Source organism: Schistocerca gregaria, chromosome 5 (assembly GCF_023897955.1).
Source record: "Schistocerca gregaria isolate iqSchGreg1 chromosome 5, iqSchGreg1.2, whole genome shotgun sequence".
Taxonomy (NCBI): Eukaryota; Metazoa; Arthropoda; class Insecta; order Orthoptera; family Acrididae; genus Schistocerca; species Schistocerca gregaria.
The window spans coordinates 200,893,198-200,899,197 of NC_064924.1; positions in this window are offsets into that span (position 1 = coordinate 200,893,198).

A 6,000-nucleotide genomic window follows, 5' to 3' on the forward strand; every position below is an offset into this window, starting at 1 on the left:
GTTCATGCTGGCTCTATGAACGGCTTTGTGCCTGGTGCTATGAAGATGTTCCAGTCAAAAAAAAGAAAAGAAAACTCTCTACTACCATCAGGAGATGAAAGACTGGTTCGTTACTCGTCTGTTACCAGACGTCAGTTCTAGTAGTGGTTTTGCAATGGAAAATGCGCAGTACCATTCTGTGCAAATAAGGCAACAACGGCTGCTCCAATGAGAGACGAAATAGTCAGCAGGTTGAAAAATAATAAGATAGGCTTTGAACAGAAAATGCGGAAAGTGGAATTTATGGAATTAGTAAAACGATACAAGCCACAGAAGACGCATTATGTGACTGATACTTTAGCAGAGAACCACAGTCGGCATTGTTGTAATACTCGCCATTGTAGTGTTGGGCAGCTGGATCTTACTGCCAGCAGTGGTGGATGTGGGGAGAGAAATGGCGGAGTTTAGAAATTTGTAAGACTGGATGTCATGAACTGCTGTATATATTATGACATTTGATGATATTGAGGTAAATACATTGTTTGTTCTCTATCAAAATCTTTCATTTGCTAACTATGCCTATCAGTAGTTAGTGCCTTCCGTAGTTTGCATCTTTTATTTAGCTGGCAGTACTGGCGCTCACTGTATTGCAGTAGTTCGAGTAACGAAGATTTTTGTGAGGTAAGTGATTTGTGAAAGGTATAGGTTAATGTTCGTCAGGGCCATTCTTTTGTACGGATTATTGAAAGTCAGATTGCGTTGCGCTAAAAAATATTGTGTGTCAGCTTAAGCACAGTCTTGTACAATTTTTCTAAGGGGACGTTTCAGTCTTCCACCATACCACTGTCATTACAACGCAATTGAACTCATCTGGGCTCAAATAAAAGCAGATGTTGCGGAGCGAAACAAAACCTTTACACTGTGAGACAAAGAGAGGCTGGTAAATGAGATTGTCACGCGAATAACGCCAGAAAATTGGAAGAACGTCGTGAGTCACGTGTGGAAGGAGATAAAAAGGTCAAACATAGAAGAAATTGTAAGAGAAAAATCCGTTCATAATATTGTAATTTCAGACGATGAGAACAGCAGCAGTGAAGATACCGAATACTACGTAGTCTTGACGAGAGGTGACCAATAAGGTGACGATGATCTGTGGGTTCCGTTCTCCTGCACGAAAGACAGAGGTAACGTCGTTATTAAATATTTTACATGTAACATTTGTGCAATTTGCTTTACCTTGTTGCTGTTGAAAATCAGATTGGGTGTAATTTTATTTTGGCTGGAGCCATAGTAATGTTGATTTTTTTTAGTGATGTTATCGCCGTTTGACGGTAATAATACACTCCTGGAAATTGAAATAAGAACACCGTGAATTCATTGTCCCAGGAAGGGGAAACTTTATTGACACATTCCTGGGGTCAGATACATCACATGATCACACTGACAGAACCACAGGCACATAGACACAGGCAACAGAGCATGCAAAATGTCGGCACTAGTACAGTGTATATCCACCTTCCGCAGCAATGCAGGCTGCTATTCTCCCATGGAGACGATCGTAGAGATGCTGGATGTAGTCCTGTGGAACGGCTTGCCATGCCATTTCCATCTGGCGCCTCAGTTGGACCAGCGTTCGTGCTGGACGTGCAGACCGCGTGAGACGACGCTTCATCCAGTCCCAAACATGCTCAATGGGGGACAGATCCGGAGATCTTGCTGGCCAGGGTAGTTGACTTACACCTTCTAGAGCACGTTGGGTGGCACAAGATACATGCGGACGTGCATTGTCCTGTTGGAACAGCAAGTTCCCTTGCTGGTCTAGGAATGGTGGAACGATGGGTTCGATGACGGTTTGGATGTACCGTGCACTATTCAGTGTCCCCTCGACGATCACCAGAGGTGTACGGCTAGTGTATGAGATCGCTCCCCACACCATGATTCCGGGTGTTGGCCCTGTGTGCCTCCGTCGTATGCAGTCCTGATTGTGGCGCTCACCTGCACGGCGCCAAACACGCATACGACCATCATTGGCACCAAGGCAGAAGCGACTCTCATCGCTGAAGACGACACGTCTCCATTCGTCCCTCCATTCACGCCTGTCGCGACACCACTGGAGGCGGGCTGCACGATGTTGGGGCGTGAGCGGAAGACGGCCTAACGGTGTGCGGGACCGTAGCCCAGCTTCATGGAGACGGTTGCGAATGGTCCTCGCCGATACCCCAGGAGCAACAGTGACCCTAATTTGCTGGGAAGTGGCGGTGCGGTCCCCTACGGCACTGCGTAGGATCCTACGGTCTTGGCGTGCATCCGTGCGTCGCTGCGGTCCGATCCCAGGTCGACGGGCACGTGCACCTTCCGCCGACCACTGCCGACAACATCGATGTACTGTGGTGAACTCACGCCCCACGTGTTGAGCAATTCGGCGGTACGTCCACCCGGCCTCCCGCATGCCCACTATACGCCCTCGCTCAAAGTCCGTCAACTGCACATACGGTTCACGTCCACGATGTCGCGGCATGCTACCAGTGTTAAAGACTGCGATGGAGCTCCGTATGCCACGGCAAACTGGCTGACACTGACGGCGGCGGTGCACAAATGCTGCGCAGCTAGCGCCATTCGACGGCCAACACCGCGGTTCCTGGTGTGTCCGCTGTGCCGTGCGTGTGATCATTGCTTGTACAACCCTCTCGCAGTGTCCAGAGCAAGTATGGTGGGTCTGACATACCGGTATCAATGTGTTCTTTTTTCCATTTCCAGGAGTGTATTTATTTTTTATATCGTATAGGCCAAATTTCAAGTACAGTAACTTATTTATATGTCAAAAGATATCAGACTGGTATGAAATCCGAAACATATAACGATAAAAATTGTGGTTCTCAAATGGCTTGAACATCATTAAAGAAAGTATTTATGAGAGTGTTTGTGTAAGGTGACAAATACTGGTAGCGCATGTACAAAAATATTCCATCAAGCAACACATCGGCCAGCAGAATGCTGCCCCTGCAGCAATGCCGCAATGAAAGACGCGGCATTTTCAGGTTGTGAAGGAGCCGAGTGTTGCCGCTGGCCGGAGGGTTGGGGTGGGAAGTCGTGTCAGCCCACTCCCCGCCACTGGCTCGCAGCCCGTCCGTGTCGAATACTGTCAACGGCGCTGCCAGCTGTCAGAGCTCTTCTCTCGACGTAAGGAGTATGAACTCCTTCCACCCTCTCACTGCCCATCTCCTCCCCACACCTCCCTTTGTCAATCTCGTCTACCTCTTCCAATTCACCTTTCTGTTCACCGACTACTCACTTCCTCTCTCTGTTCAGCTCATACTGCCCCTTCTCTCAGAGTCAATACCCTCCTTCCCCGTCTATTTCCATTTACATCCCGCCCCCTCCCCTGTCCATCACCTCCTCTGCCCTCACTGACATTAAGCCTTGTTAATTCTTGTTGTGAGTGCAACCTTGATTGCAAATGGAAGTCGTATAAAATGAATGTTAAATCTATTGGGATCAAGAGATACTTTCAACTGATGGACATCTTAGGATAGTACACTACTGGCCATTAAAATTGCTACACCATGAAGATGACGTGCTACAGACGCGAAATTTAACCGACAGGAAGAAAATGCTGTGATATGCAAATGATAAGCTTTTCAGAGCATTCACACAAGAGCCGGCTGGTGTGGCCGTGCGGTTCTAGGCGTTTCAGTCTGGAACCGCGTGACCACTACGGACGCAGGTTCGAATCCTGCCTCGGGCATGGATGTGTGTGATGACCTTAGGTTAGTTAGGTTTAAGTGGTTCTACGTTCTAGGGGACTGATGATCATAGATGTTAAGTCCAATAGTGCTCAGAGCTATTTGAACATTTATTTATTTATTTTTTCATACAAGGTTGCCGCCAGTAGCGACACATACAACGTGCTGATATGTGGAAACCTTCCAACCGATTTCTCAAACACAAACAGCAGTTGACCGGCGTTGGCTGGCGAAACGTTGTTGTGATGTCTCGTGTAAGGAGGAAAAATGCGTACCATCACGTTTCCGACTTTGATAAAGGTCAGATTATAGCCTATCGCGATTGCGGTTTATCTTATCGCGACATTGCTGCTCGCGTTGGTCGATATCCAATGACTGTTAGCAGAATATGGAATCGGTGGGTTCAGGAGGGTAATAGGGAACGCCGTGCTGGATCCCAACGGCCTCGTAGCACTAGCAAGTCGAGATGACCGTCTTCTTTTCTTCATGGCTGTAACGGATCGTGCAGCCACGTCTCGATCCCTGAGTCAAAAGATGGGGACGTTTGCAAGACAGCAACCATCTGCATGAACAGTTCGACGACGTTTGCAGCAGCATGTACTATCAGCTCGGAGACCATGGCTGCGGTTACCCTTGACGCTGCATCACAGACAGGAGCTCCTACGATGATGTACTCAACGGTGAACCTGGGTGCATGAATTGCGAAACGTCATTTTTTCGGATGAATCCAGGTTCTGTTTACAGCATCATGGTCGCATCCATGTTTGGCGACATCGCGGTGAACGCATATTGAAAGCGTGTATTCGTCATTGCCATACTGGCGTATCACCCGGCATGATGGTATGGGTGCCATTGGTTACACGTCTCGGTCACCTCTTGTTCGCATTGACGGCAGGGGAACATAAAGTCTGGTAACACTTTCAGTTATTTATTGCACAAGAACTAAACATTGTACAGATGTCACACATATTGCATTTTGAGGAGAAACTTTGGAAGATTTTCTTACAAACTTTCGATATGCGAACCATGAGTGAACTCACCATGTTTGCGCCTAGCGCTTACTATCGCCAAATTACGAGACTACGCTGTGGTGGTATACATGAAAAAAAAAAAGCTTTCAGGCTTTCTCATCAAAACGATTTATTTATGATATCTGCACAATGTTTAGTTCTTGTGGAATATATAATTGAAAGTGTTCCCGGACTTTATAGACACCCTGTAAATGACTGTAAGAAAGAAATCAAAACCTAATACGGGGCAGTACAGAATAAGAGAAAAACACGCGCGCGATGTTTATAGGAGCATGGTGCCAAAATTTGAATATCGTGACAAAGTGTGTGTAGAAGCATCGTGTCAAAATTTGAAACTAATCGGTCAATAACTTTGAGAGATTTGGTAGCATCGTTTCCTTTTATACATTAAATATCGGTATAAATTTAGAGCAAATCGATCAAGAACTCTTGAGGCCTTTACTAATAACATTTCCCTCTTATACAGTATGTACATACTTAGAAACCACATACACTGGTGTCCAAAATTAAAGCAAAAAAACGAAAATCTTCAAGAGTGCGTTTATTTTGCCACAAAAGAGTATAAACAATATGAAGAATACAGAACGCGAACAACGGCAAAAAGCGGAAATTTTGGCAGATTGCTTCTATTTGCTACGAAACATTATAAACAGGTGATGGTAAAGCAGAAACATTATGAAGAGTACAGAACATAAACAACTGCAACATGTATAATGGTAGACACAAATGCTCTTTGTTTTCACCAGCTTACCGCATTTACACACACATTCTGACAATGCGCTCAGTATTTGGTGTGACTACCTGTGGCAGCAATACACACCTGACAAACGACGGGGCATGATGTGAATGATGATATCAATTTCGTGTTGAAGTAATAACTCCCTTTCTTCCTGCTGAGCTGCTCGTAACATTTGGAGAGTTGTTGGTGGATGCTGACGCGACGCAACCGGTGCCACTAACGCGTCCCAGACATGTTCTATGGGATTCAAATTGAGAGAGCTAGCAGGCCACGCCATGCGTGCAATATCGTCCGTTTCAAGGAAACCAACAACTACCCGTGTTCTGGTCGAGCATTGCCTTCCAGCAATAGGAAGTCTACGGCCCACAGCACCTTGCAACAACCGCACATGAGGTCCCAAAATCTCGTCACAATACCCGACAGCAGATATACCTTGCCGTTTCAATCGTACAGTTTCATGAAGAGGTGTTCGAGTGGTCAACAAAATCCCTGCCCACACTGTTAAGAA